Below are 15,067 nucleotides of genomic sequence, written 5' to 3'. Positions count from 1 at the left end.
AGACTGATACAGTGTGGTCAGTAGTAGAGAGACTGATACAGTGTGGTCAGTAGTAGAGAGACTGATACAGTGTGGTCAGTAGTAGGAGAGAGACTGATACAGTGTGGTCAGTAGTAGAGAGACTGATACAGTGTGGTCAGTAGTAGGAGAGAGACTGATACAATGTGGTCAGTAGTAGGAGAGAGACTGATACAGTGTGGTCAGTAGTAGGAGAGAGACTGATACAGTGTGGTCAGTAGTAGAGACTGATACAGTGTGGTCAGTAGTAGAGAGACTGATACAGTGTGGTCAGTAGTAAAGAGAATGATACAGTGTGGTCAGTAGTAGAGAGACTGATACAGTGTGGTCAGTAGTAGAGAGACTGATACAGTGTGGTCAGTAGTAGAGCGACTGATACAGTGTGGTCAGTAGGAGAGAGACTGATACAGTGTGGTCAGTAGGAGAGACTGATACAGTGTGGTCAGTAGTAGAGAGACTGATACAGTGTGGTCAGTAGTAGAGACTGATACAGTGTGGTCAGTAGGAGAGAGACTGGTACAGTGTGGTCAGTAGGAGAGAGACTGATACAGTGTGGTCAGTAGGTGAGAGACTGATACAGTGTGGTCAGTAGTAGAGAGACTGATACAGTGTGGTCAGTAGTAGTAGAGAGACTGATACAGTGTGGTCAGTAGTAGGAGAGAGACTGATACAGTGTGGTCAGTAGTAGGAGAGAGACTGATACAGTGTGGTCAGTAGGAGAGAGACTGATACAGTGTGGTCAGTAGTAGGAGAGAGACTGATACAGTGTGGTCAGTAGTAGGAGAGAGACTGATACAGTGTGGTCAGTAGGAGAGAGACTGATACAGTGTGGTCAGTAGGAGAGAGACTGATACAGTGTGGTCAGTAGGAGAGAGACTGATACAGTGTGGTCAGTAGTAGGAGAGAGACTGATAGAGTGTGGTCAGTAGTAGGAGAGAGACTGATAGTGTTGTCAGTAGTAGGAGAGAGACTGATACAGTGTGGTCAGTAGTAGGAGAGAGACTGATACAGTGTGGTCAGTAGTAGGAGAGAGACTGATACAGTGTGGTCAGTAGTAGAGAGACTGATACAGTGTGGTCAGTAGTAGAGACTGATACAGTGTGGTCAGTAGTATAGAGACTGATACAGTGAGGTCAGTAGCAGAGAGACTGATACAGTGTGGTCAGTAGTAGAGAGACTGATACAGTGTGGTCAGTAGTAGAGAGACTGATACAGTGTGGTCAGTAGGAGAGAGACTGATACAGTGTGGTCAGTAGGAGAGAGACTGATACAGTGTGGTCGGTAGCAGAGAGACTGATACAGTGTGGTCAGTAGGAGAGAGACTGATACAGTGTGGTCAGTAGTAGAGACTGATACAGTGTGGTCAGTAGGAGAGACTGATACAGTGTGGTCGGTAGTAGGAGAGAGACTGATACAGTGTGGTCAGTAGTAGAGAGACTGATACAGTGTGGTCAGTAGGTGAGAGACTGATACAGTGTGGTCAGTAGGAGAGACTGATACAGTGTGGTCAGTAGGAGAGAGACTGATACAGTGTGGTCAGTAGTAGAGAGACTGATACAGTGTGGTCAGTAGTAGAGAGACTGATACAGTGTGGTCAGTAGTAGTAGAGAGACTGATACAGTGTGGTCAGTAGTAGTAGAGAGACTGATACAGTGTGGTCAGTAGTAGTAGAGAGACTGAAACAGTGTGGTCAGTAGGAGAGAGACTGATACAGTGTGGTCAGTAGGAGAGAGACTGATACAGTGTGGTCAGTAGCAGAGAGACTGATACAGTGTGGTCAGTAGTAGAGAGACTGATACAGTGTGGTCAGTAGTAGAGAGACTGATACAGTGTGGTCAGTAGTAGAGAGACTGATACAGTGTGGTCAGTAGTAGAGAGACTGATACAGTGTGGTCAGTAGGAGAGAGACTGATACAGTGTGGTCAGTAGTAGTAGAGAGACTGAAACAGTGTGGTCAGTAGTAGTAGAGAGACTGATACAGTGTGGTCAGTAGGAGAGAGACTGATACAGTGTGGTCAGTAGTAGTAGAGAGACTGAAACAGTGTGGTCAGTAGGAGAGAGACTGATACAGTGTGGTCAGTAGTAGTAGAGAGACTGATACAGTGTGGTCAGTAGTATAGACTGATACAGTGTGGTCAGTAGTAGAGAGACTGATACAGTGTGGTCAGTAGTAGAGAGACTGATACAGTGAGGTCAGTAGTAGAGAGACTGATACAGTGTGGTCAGTAGTAGAGAGACTGATACAGTGTGGTCAGTAGTAGAGACTGATACAGTGTGGTCAGTAGGAGAGAGACTGGTACAGTGTGGTCAGTAGGAGAGAGACTGATACAGTGTGGTCAGTAGTAGAGAGACTGATACAGTGTGGTCAGTAGTAGAGACTGATACAGTGTGGTCAGTAGGAGAGAGACTGGTACAGTGTGGTCAGTAGGAGAGAGACTGATACAGTGTGGTCAGTAGGTGAGAGACTGATACAGTGTGGTCAGTAGTAGAGAGACTGATACAGTGTGGTCAGTAGTAGTAGAGAGACTGATACAGTGTGGTCAGTAGTAGGAGAGAGACTGATACAGTGTGGTCAGTAGTAGGAGAGAGACTGATACAGTGTGGTCAGTAGGAGAGAGACTGATACAGTGTGGTCAGTAGTAGGAGAGAGACTGATACAGTGTGGTCAGTAGTAGGAGAGAGACTGATACAGTGTGGTCAGTAGGAGAGAGACTGATACAGTGTGGTCAGTAGGAGAGAGACTGATACAGTGTGGTCAGTAGGAGAGAGACTGATACAGTGTGGTCAGTAGTAGGAGAGAGACTGATAGAGTGTGGTCAGTAGTAGGAGAGAGACTGATAGTGTTGTCAGTAGTAGGAGAGAGACTGATACAGTGTGGTCAGTAGTAGGAGAGAGACTGATACAGTGTGGTCAGTAGTAGGAGAGAGACTGATACAGTGTGGTCAGTAGTAGAGAGACTGATACAGTGTGGTCAGTAGTAGAGACTGATACAGTGTGGTCAGTAGTATAGAGACTGATACAGTGAGGTCAGTAGCAGAGAGACTGATACAGTGTGGTCAGTAGTAGAGAGACTGATACAGTGTGGTCAGTAGTAGAGAGACTGATACAGTGTGGTCAGTAGGAGAGAGACTGATACAGTGTGGTCAGTAGGAGAGAGACTGATACAGTGTGGTCGGTAGCAGAGAGACTGATACAGTGTGGTCAGTAGGAGAGAGACTGATACAGTGTGGTCAGTAGTAGAGACTGATACAGTGTGGTCAGTAGGAGAGACTGATACAGTGTGGTCGGTAGTAGGAGAGAGACTGATACAGTGTGGTCAGTAGTAGAGAGACTGATACAGTGTGGTCAGTAGGTGAGAGACTGATACAGTGTGGTCAGTAGGAGAGACTGATACAGTGTGGTCAGTAGGAGAGAGACTGATACAGTGTGGTCAGTAGTAGAGAGACTGATACAGTGTGGTCAGTAGTAGAGAGACTGATACAGTGTGGTCAGTAGTAGTAGAGAGACTGATACAGTGTGGTCAGTAGTAGTAGAGAGACTGATACAGTGTGGTCAGTAGTAGTAGAGAGACTGAAACAGTGTGGTCAGTAGGAGAGAGACTGATACAGTGTGGTCAGTAGGAGAGAGACTGATACAGTGTGGTCAGTAGCAGAGAGACTGATACAGTGTGGTCAGTAGTAGAGAGACTGATACAGTGTGGTCAGTAGTAGAGAGACTGATACAGTGTGGTCAGTAGTAGAGAGACTGATACAGTGTGGTCAGTAGTAGAGAGACTGATACAGTGTGGTCAGTAGGAGAGAGACTGATACAGTGTGGTCAGTAGTAGTAGAGAGACTGAAACAGTGTGGTCAGTAGTAGTAGAGAGACTGATACAGTGTGGTCAGTAGGAGAGAGACTGATACAGTGTGGTCAGTAGTAGTAGAGAGACTGAAACAGTGTGGTCAGTAGGAGAGAGACTGATACAGTGTGGTCAGTAGTAGTAGAGAGACTGATACAGTGTGGTCAGTAGTATAGACTGATACAGTGTGGTCAGTAGTAGAGAGACTGATACAGTGTGGTCAGTAGTAGAGAGACTGATACAGTGAGGTCAGTAGTAGAGAGACTGATACAGTGTGGTCAGTAGTAGAGAGACTGATACAGTGTGGTCAGTAGTAGAGAGACTGATACAGTGTGGTCAGTAGTAGTAGAGAGACTGATACAGTGTGGTCAGTAGTAGTAGAGAGACTGAAACAGTGTGGTCAGTAGGAGAGAGACTGATACAGTGTGGTCAGTAGGAGAGAGACTGATACAGTGTGGTCAGTAGCAGAGAGACTGATACAGTGTGGTCAGTAGTAGAGAGACTGATACAGTGTGGTCAGTAGTAGAGAGACTGATACAGTGTGGTCAGTAGTAGAGAGACTGATACAGTGTGGTCAGTAGGAGAGAGACTGATACAGTGTGGTCAGTAGTAGTAGAGAGACTGAAACAGTGTGGTCAGTAGTAGTAGAGAGACTGATACAGTGTGGTCAGTAGGAGAGAGACTGATACAGTGTGGTCAGTAGTAGTAGAGAGACTGAAACAGTGTGGTCAGTAGGAGAGAGACTGATACAGTGTGGTCAGTAGTAGTAGAGAGACTGATACAGTGTGGTCAGTAGTAGAGACTGATACAGTGTGGTCAGTAGTAGAGAGACTGATACAGTGTGGTCAGTAGTAGAGAGACTGATACAGTGTGGTCAGTAGTAGAGAGACTGATACAGTGAGGTCAGTAGTAGAGAGACTGATACAGTGAGGTCAGTAGTAGAGAGACTGATACAGTGTGGTCAGTAGTAGTAGAGAGACTGATACAGTGTGGTCAGTAGTAGAGAGACTGATACAGTGTGGTCAGTAGTAGAGAGACTGATACAGTGTGGTCAGTAGTAGAGACTGATACAGTGTGGTCAGTAGTAGAGACTGATACAGTGTGGTCAGTAGGAGAGAGACTGATACAGTGTGTTCAGTAGCAGAGAGACTGATACAGTGTGGTCAGTAGTAGGAGAGAGACTGATACAGTGTGGTCAGTAGGAGAGAGACTGATACAGTGTGTTCAGTAGCAGAGAGACTGATACAGTGTGGTCAGTAGTAGAGAGACTGATACAGTGTGGTCAGTAGAGAGACTGATACAGTGTGGTCAGTAGAGAGACTGATACAGTGTGGTCAGTAGGAGAGAGACTGATACAGTGTGGTCAGTAGGAGAGAGACTGATACAGTGTGGTCAGTAGTAGAGAGACTGATACAGTGTGGTCGGTAGTAGTAGAGAGACTGATACAGTGTGGTCGGTAGTAGTAGAGAGACTGATACAGTGTGGTCAGTAGTAGAGACTGATACAGTGTGGTCAGTAGTAGAGAGACTGATACAGTGTGGTCAGTAGTAGAGAGACTGATACAGTGTGGTCAGTAGTAGAGAGACTGATACAGTGAGGTCAGTAGTAGAGAGACTGATACAGTGTGGTCAGTAGTAGTAGAGAGACTGAAACAGTGTGGTCAGTAGGAGAGAGACTGATACAGTGTGGTCAGTAGTAGTAGAGAGACTGATACAGTGTGGTCAGTAGTAGAGAGACTGATACAGTGTGGTCAGTAGTAGAGACTGATACAGTGTGGTCAGTAGTAGAGAGACTGATACAGTGTGGTCAGTAGTAGAGAGACTGATACAGTGTGGTCAGTAGTAGAGAGACTGATACAGTGAGGTCAGTAGTAGTAGAGAGACTGATACAGTGTGGTCAGTAGTAGTAGAGAGACTGATACAGTGTGGTCAGTAGTAGTAGAGAGACTGATACAGTGTGGTCAGTAGTAGAGAGACTGATACAGTGTGGTCAGTAGTAGAGAGACTGATACAGTGTGGTCAGTAGTAGAGACTGATACAGTGTGGTCAGTAGTAGAGACTGATACAGTGTGGTCAGTAGTAGTAGAGAGACTGATACAGTGTGGTCAGTAGTAGAGAGACTGATACAGTGTGGTCAGTAGTAGAGCGACTGATACAGTGTGGTCAGTAGTAGAGAGACTGATACAGTGTGGTCAGTAGTAGAGACTGATACAGTGTGGTCAGTAGGAGAGAGACTGATACAGTGTGTTCAGTAGCAGAGAGACTGATACAGTGTGGTCAGTAGTAGGAGAGAGACTGATACAGTGTGGTCAGTAGGAGAGAGACTGATACAGTGTGTTCAGTAGCAGAGAGACTGATACAGTGTGGTCAGTAGCAGAGAGACTGATACAGTGTGGTCAGTAGCAGAGAGACTGATACAGTGTGGTCAGTAGGAGAGAGACTGATACAGTGTGGTCAGTAGGAGAGAGACTGATACAGTGTGGTCAGTAGGAGAGAGACTGATACAGTGTGGTCAGTAGTAGAGAGACTGATACAGTGTGGTCAGTAGTAGAGAGACTGATACAGTGTGGTCAGTAGTAGAGACTGATACAGTGTGGTCAGTAGTAGAGAGACTGATACAGTGTGGTCAGTAGTAGAGAGACTGATACAGTGTGGTCAGTAGTAGAGACTGATACAGTGTGGTCAGTAGTAGAGAGACTGATACAGTGTGGTCAGTAGTAGGAGAGAGACTGATACAGTGTGGTCAGTAGTAGAGAGACTGATACAGTGTGGTCAGTAGTAGAGACTGATACAGTGTGGTCAGTAGGAGAGAGACTGATACAGTGTGTTCAGTAGCAGAGAGACTGATACAGTGTGGTCAGTAGGAGAGAGACTGATACAGTGTGGTCAGTAGGAGAGAGACTGATACAGTGTGTTCAGTAGCAGAGAGACTGATACAGTGTGGTCAGTAGAGAGACTGATACAGTGTGGTCAGTAGGAGAGAGACTGATACAGTGTGGTCAGTAGGAGAGAGACTGATACAGTGTGGTCAGTAGTAGAGAGACTGATACAGTGTGGTCAGTAGTAGAGAGACTGATACAGTGTGGTCGGTAGTAGTAGAGAGACTGATACAGTGTGGTCAGTAGTAGAGAGACTGATACAGTGTGGTCGGTAGTAGTAGAGAGACTGATACAGTGTGGTCAGTAGTAGAGAGACTGATACAGTGTGGTCAGTAGTAGAGACTGATACAGTGTGGTCAGTAGTAGAGAGACTGATACAGTGTGGTCAGTAGTAGAGAGACTGATACAGTGTGGTCAGTAGTAGAGACTGATACAGTGTGGTCAGTAGTAGAGAGACTGATACAGTGTGGTCAGTAGTAGGAGAGAGACTGATACAGTGTGGTCAGTAGTAGTAGAGAGACTGATACAGTGTGGTCAGTAGTAGAGACTGATACAGTGTGGTCAGTAGTAGAGAGACTGATACAGTGTGGTCAGTAGTAGAGAGACTGATACAGTGTGGTCAGTAGTAGAGAGACTGATACAGTGAGGTCAGTAGTAGAGAGACTGATACAGTGTGGTCAGTAGTAGTAGAGAGACTGAAACAGTGTGGTCAGTAGGAGAGAGACTGATACAGTGTGGTCAGTAGTAGTAGAGAGACTGATACAGTGTGGTCAGTAGTAGAGAGACTGATACAGTGTGGTCAGTAGTAGAGACTGATACAGTGTGGTCAGTAGTAGAGAGACTGATACAGTGTGGTCAGTAGTAGAGAGACTGATACAGTGTGGTCAGTAGTAGAGAGACTGATACAGTGAGGTCAGTAGTAGAGAGACTGATACAGTGTGGTCAGTAGTAGTAGAGAGACTGATACAGTGTGGTCAGTAGTAGAGAGACTGATACAGTGTGGTCAGTAGTAGAGAGACTGATACAGTGTGGTCAGTAGTAGAGACTGATACAGTGTGGTCAGTAGTAGAGAGACTGATACAGTGTGGTCAGTAGTAGAGACTGATACAGTGTGGTCAGTAGGAGAGAGACTGATACAGTGTGTTCAGTAGCAGAGAGACTGATACAGTGTGGTCAGTAGTAGGAGAGAGACTGATACAGTGTGGTCAGTAGGAGAGAGACTGATACAGTGTGTTCAGTAGCAGAGAGACTGATACAGTGTGGTCAGTAGTAGAGAGACTGATACAGTGTGGTCAGTAGAGAGACTGATACAGTGTGGTCAGTAGGAGAGAGACTGATACAGTGTGGTCAGTAGGAGAGAGACTGATACAGTGTGGTCAGTAGGAGAGAGACTGATACAGTGTGGTCAGTAGTAGAGAGACTGATACAGTGTGGTCAGTAGTAGAGAGACTGATACAGTGTGGTCAGTAGTAGAGAGACTGATACAGTGTGGTCAGTAGTAGAGACTGATACAGTGTGGTCAGTAGTAGAGACTGATACAGTGTGGTCAGTAGTAGAGAGACTGATACAGTGTGGTCAGTAGTAGAGAGACTGATACAGTGTGGTCAGTAGTAGAGACTGATACAGTGTGGTCAGTAGTAGAGAGACTGATACAGTGTGGTCAGTAGTAGGAGAGAGACTGATACAGTGTGGTCAGTAGTAGAGAGACTGATTCAGTGTGGTCAGTAGTAGAGACTGATACAGTGTGGTCAGTAGGAGAGAGACTGATACAGTGTGTTCAGTAGCAGAGAGACTGATACAGTGTGGTCAGTAGGAGAGAGACTGATACAGTGTGGTCAGTAGGAGAGAGACTGATACAGTGTGTTCAGTAGCAGAGAGACTGATACAGTGTGGTCAGTAGAGAGACTGATACAGTGTGGTCAGTAGGAGAGAGACTGATACAGTGTGGTCAGTAGGAGAGAGACTGATACAGTGTGGTCAGTAGTAGAGAGACTGATACAGTGTGGTCAGTAGTAGAGAGACTGATACAGTGTGGTCGGTAGTAGTAGAGAGACTGATACAGTGTGGTCGGTAGTAGTAGAGAGACTGATACAGTGTGGTCAGTAGTAGAGAGACTGATACAGTGTGGTCAGTAGTAGAGAGACTGATACAGTGTGGTCAGTAGTAGAGACTGATACAGTGTGGTCAGTAGTAGAGAGACTGATACAGTGTGGTCAGTAGTAGAGAGACTGATACAGTGTGGTCAGTAGTAGGAGAGAGACTGATACAGTGTGGTCAGTAGTAGAGAGACTGATACAGTGTGGTCAGTAGTAGAGAGACTGAAACAGTGTGGTCAGTAGTAGAGAGACTGATACAGTGTGGTCAGTAGTAGAGAGACTGATACAGTGTGGTCAGTAGTAGAGAGACTGATACAGTGTGGTCAGTAGTAGAAAGACTGATACAGTGTTGTCAGTAGTAGAGAGACTGATACAGTGTGGTCAGTAGTAGGAGAGAGACTGATACAGTGTGGTCAGTAGGAGAGAGACTGATACAGTGTGCTCAGTAGTAGAGAGACTGATACAGTGTGGTCGGTAGTAGGAGAGAGACTGATACAGTGTGGTCAGTAGTAGGAGAGAGACTGATACAGTGTGGTCAGTAGTAGGAGAGAGACTGATACAGTGTGGTCAGTAGTAGGAGAGAGACTGATACAGTGTGGTCAGTAGTAGAGAGACTGATACAGTGTGGTCAGTAGTAGAGACTGATACAGTGTGGTCAGTAGTAGAAAGACTGATACAGTGTGGTCAGTAGTAGAGAGACTGATACAGTGTGGTCAGTAGTAGGAGAGAGACTGATACAGTGTGGTCAGTAGTAGAGAGACTGATACAGTGTGCTCAGTAGTAGAGAGACTGATACAGTGTGGTCGGTAGTAGGAGAGAGACTGATACAGTGTGGTCAGTAGTAGGAGAGAGACTGATACAGTGTGGTCAGTAGTAGGAGAGAGACTGATACAGTGTGGTCAGTAGTAGAGACTGATACAGTGTGGTCAGTAGTAGAGAGACTGATACAGTGTGGTCAGTAGTAGAGAGACTGATACAGTGTGGTCAGTAGTAGAGAGACTGATACAGTGTGGTCAGTAGGAGAGAGACTGATACAGTGTGGTCAGTAGGAGAGAGACTGATACAGTGTGGTCAGTAGGAGAGACTGATACAGTGTGGTCAGTAGTAGAGAGACTGATACAGTGTGGTCAGTAGTAGAGAGACTGATACAGTGTGGTCAGTAGTAGAGAGACTGATACAGTGTGGTCAGTAGTAGAGACTGATACAGTGTGGTCAGTAGGAGAGAGACTGATACAGTGTGGTCAGTAGGAGAGAGACTGATACAGTGTGGTCAGTAGGAGAGAGACTGATACAGTGTGGTCAGTAGTATAGAGACTGATACAGTGTGGTCAGTATTAGAGAGACTGATACAGTGTGGTCAGTATTAGAGAGACTGATATAGTGTGGTCAGTCTCTCTCCATCCCCCCCCCCCCTCCCTTTGACAGAGGAGATCAAATGTTGCCGTTTTAAAGTAAGTTGGTTGCAATTCTACACATTTTGATATGAGACAGAGAAGATTTTGCAATTTTATATCTAATTCCATGGAATTCTACTCATTTTGACATGGGACAGAGAGAAGATTTTGCACTTTGATATGGAATTCTTCACATTTTGACATGGGACAGAGAAAGCCACTTGCTGTTTTACAGCAAATTTTCTTTTACACATTTTACCATCGGGTGGAGAGAGATGTTTGCTGTTTTTAATATAATATTTGAGTGACTAACAAAATCAATGGGGGTCCCAGCGGTCGATAATTCGCCCACGATTACAAGAAGTTTAGATAGCTGGTTAGACTAATTTACAGATCTAAAAAATGTTAGCTGACATGGGCTAGTTGAGGGACTGACATAACAAGAGAAAAACTGCTGAGTTTATAAAATATCTATAAAATTTCCAAATGTCACCTTGTGTATTCTACTATTCTAACTCTCAACAGGAAGTTGATACCCCGATTGAGCCCCCCCCCTCCCCCCAAAAATCGTACAAAAATAATTTAAAAAAAACATTTGTTTTGGAAATTGATGGGCCAGCAGTTGCTTATCCCTGTTGTACATGAACAGTGGAGTCAGAGTGACCAGATGCAACCTGGACTCATGGGTAGACGTAACATAGTAAATGGAAACAGTCCAATTAGTATGATATGGTACATATTAATTTGTGGATATCCATTATCCATTTCTTATATGTCCCGATTTAAAATCCGTATGATGTGTTACGAATGGAAATTAGTACAATATGTTATGAATGTTAATTTGCACAATATGTTATACACTTAAAGGTTATGGTTAGGCAATGGTTAGCTAACATGCAAAGTAGCTAAAAAGTAGTAATTAGTTGAAATGTTGCTAAAATGCTAAAATGCTGTCTGTGATGAAATTCGAACACGCAACCTTTGAGTTGCTAGATGTTATTGTACATTTTTGCCTGTAACCATACCAAAACGTAACATATCATACTAATTTGAGTGTTCCCGGATTTACATTCACTATGTTACGTCTAATCTATGCGGCCAGGCTGCCAGACGTGGGCTGGTTCTGATTCATTGTATTTCTGAAGAACAGAAGAAAATTGCACAAGGACTCGCAACCATCGCAAATTCCCAAGTAACGTGCTTTGAACTTCAGATTATTTTCTTGAGGTATTCAGCCTCAACTGCCAAAGACACCCAGGAGATGATTCCTTTAACAGGGACCCTACTCTGGTGTGGTTGGTGCCCGTTGCCTGAGATGATTCCTTTAACAGGGACCCTACTCTGGTGTGATTGGTGCCCGTTGCCTGAGATGATTCCTTTAACAGGGACCCTACTCTGGTGGGATTGGTGCTTGTTGCCTGAGATGATTCCTTTAACAGGGACCCTACTCTGGTGTGGTTGGTGCTTGTTGCCTGAGATGATTCCTTTAACAGGGACCCTACTCTGGTGTGATTGGTGCTTGTTGCCTGAGATGATTCCTTTAACAGGGACCCTACTCTGGTGTGATTGGTGCCCGTTGCCTGAGATGATTCCTTTAACAGGGACCCTACTCTGGTGTGGTTGGTGCCCGTTGCCTGAGATGATTCCTTTAACAGGGACCCTACTCTGGTGTGGTTGGTGCCCGTTGCCTGAGATGATTCCTTTAACAGGGACCCTACTCTGGTGTGGTTGGTGCCCGTTGCCTGAGATGATTGGAGAACAGTAATACACATGAAACTAAAAGAGAAAGATGTATATGTGATGGGATGTATAGACATTATGGACAGTATGTGATGGGATGTATAGACATTATGGACAGTATGTGATGGGATGTATAGACATTATGGACAGTATGTGATGGGATGTATAGACATTATGGACAGTATGTGATGGGATGTATAGACATTATGGACAGTATGTGGAAAGAATATTTAGTATATTTAGAATTCGTAGGATAGAGTACTATATGTACAGCAATAGTTGAATAGAATACCGTATGTACATCTGAAATGAGTGTTCCCTTATTAAAGTGAGGCGGAAGGGTTTGTTTCATGATTAACAACTCATGGTGTGATTGTGGTAATGTGCAGGAACTCAAGTCCTTCTGTTCTCCGGATCTGAAATACCTCACCATCTTATGCCGACCGCATTACTTCACGAAAATGGTTTTATTTGGTCGTCGTCACTGCCGTGTATATTCCCTCCCCAAGCCGACGCCGCAACGACTCTCAAGGAACTACACTGGACTATTTGCAAACTGGAAACCGCATATCCTGAGGCCGCATTCATTGTTGGGATTTAAAACCGTTTGACAGGCAGCTCAATCCTGCAGTTGAGCTAATTTGAACAGCAAATTTATGAAATTAAACATATTCATTTTGTTTGCCATATTTTATCATCTCAAACAATGCTATTTATCAGACTCACATATTTTTAAACACCCAGTCAAAGATGGTTGAAAACCTGGAAGTGAACGTGAGCAAAACCAAACCTCATTTACCACAAATGTTTTTGTACTAATTGTGTATACAATGGGAAATTATAAGGTTGTAATGTAATTTAAGGATGATTAAATTACTAATATGTTGTTTTACAATTTTAAAGAACTCTTTAAAAATATGCTCTACCAGGTGGTTGAGTTGCCCATTAAAGGAATGCTATTAAGTCAAAACTAGTGATAATGGGACAATGGAGAAATATTTTTACGGGATCTTTTTGTCTGTGCAAGTACAAAAATCCTTTCAAATCCATATCTTTATTTACAGTCTCCCTGTTATCTTCAATATGTTTCACAACATCATTCAGTACCTGTCATTTTACTGGTATTCTAAGCATATACAGTGCATTCGGAAAGTATTCAGACCTCTTGACTTTCTCCACATTTTGTTACGTTTCTAAAAATTTATTAAATTAATTGTTTTCCTCAATCAACACACAATACCCCATATTGACAAAGCAAAAACAGAAATACCGTATTTACATAAGTATTCAGACCCTTTGCTATGAGACTCGAAAATGAGCTCAGGTGCATCCTGTTTCCATTGATCATCCTTGAGATGTTTCTACAACTTGATTGGAGTCCACCTGTGGTTCACAAGGTGGATTGGGGAAGGGTACCAAAAAATGTCTGCAGCACTGAAAGTCCCCAAGAACACAGTGACAGAGGGACAGAGAGAGACAGAGAGAGAGAGAGAGAGATACATTCTGATCCAACAAACAGAGAAACGTATGTGATAATGAGAGCAAGAAGGAAAGATCTTTACCTCCTAATGTCCAAACGCTCTACAACAGGACATTTCTGTAGAACTCCGAGGCAGGATTGTGTCGAGGCACAGATCTGGGGAAGGGTACCAACAAATGTCTGCAGAATTGAAGGTCCACAAGAACACAGTGCCTCCATCATTCTTAAATGGAAGAAGTTTGGAAACACCAAGACTCTTCCTAAAGCTGGCCGTCCAGCCAAACTGAGCAAACGGGGGAGATGGGCGTTGGTCAGGGAGGTGACCAAGAACCTGATGGTCACTCTGACAGAGCTCCAGAGTTCCTCTGTGGAAGATGGGAGAACCTTCCAGAAGGACAACCATCTCTGCAGCACTCTGCTAAACCAGGCCTTTATGGTGGAGTGGCCAGACGGAAGCCGCTCCTCTGTAAAAGGCACATGACAGCCAAAATGCACCTAAAGGACTCAGACCGTAAGAAACGAGATTCTGTTGTCTGATGAAACCAAGAATGAACTCTGGCCTAAATGGCAAGCGTTACGTCTGGAGGAAACCTGGCACCATCCCTACGGTGAAGCATGGGGGTGGCAGCATCATGCTGTGGGCAAGTTTTTCAGCGGCAGGGACTGGTTGACTAGTCAGGATCGAGGCAAAGTACAGAGAGATCCTTGATGAAAACCTGCTCCAGAGCACTCAGGAGCTCAGACTGGGGTGAAGGTTCACATTCCAACAGGACAACAACCCTAAGCACACAGCCAAGACAACGCAGGAGTGGCTTCGGGACAAGTCTCTGAATGTCCGTGAAAATGTCTTAAAACCTGTTTTTGCTTTGTCATTATGGGGTATTGTGTGTAAATTGATGAGGGGGGGGGGGGGGGGACAATTTAATACGTTTTGGAATAAGGCTGTAACGTAACAAAATGTGGAAAAAGACAAGGGGTCTGAATACTTTCCGAATGCACTGTAGATAGTTGTGATATACATTTTTTAGATAAAAGGTTAAGTAGCATATCGTTTGCATGCTTTTCTCCTTCGAGAAAACAACAGCTGATTCAAAGGGGGCGTGGCAGAGTTTAGAAAACTTCCGCATGTGCCACTTCGAGGATACTCTTGTTCATCCTCTGCCGAAGGAGGACATCGAGGAGGGGAGAAGACTCATTTGTGTCGCCTACTAACAAATTGACACCCTCCTCATTGAGAATCTCCCAAAGAGTGGAATGATAGAACATATCTAAACAGACTGTTACCCAGGCTCCTCCAGGAGTCTCAGTTCTATATTTTAATTGGAGGGGGAAGTTATCGATGTTGCCATGTCTGAAACATTTGTGAAACTAAAATTTGATTTTGATCTTTTTTTAAATAATGTTTTTTCTCCGCTTGGCCCCAGTGCTAAGTCTGGTTTGAATAAAAAATCATGAATTTGAGCTCGGAACATTTCCTGATCTTGAAAGTGAAGTTTATTTGTATATATTTAGCTGTATAGATTAATCCTCTGGAAGCGAAAGTTGTTTCAAGTAGATAGAAACATGGACTCGTTTATATGTCTTTCAATAAGACTATTTTAATGGGCTAAATTTAGGGTCACA

This window comes from Salvelinus fontinalis, unplaced genomic scaffold (assembly GCF_029448725.1).
Source record: "Salvelinus fontinalis isolate EN_2023a unplaced genomic scaffold, ASM2944872v1 scaffold_0667, whole genome shotgun sequence".
Lineage (NCBI taxonomy): Eukaryota > Metazoa > Chordata > Actinopteri > Salmoniformes > Salmonidae > Salvelinus > Salvelinus fontinalis.
This window is presented reverse-complemented; position numbering follows the sequence as displayed.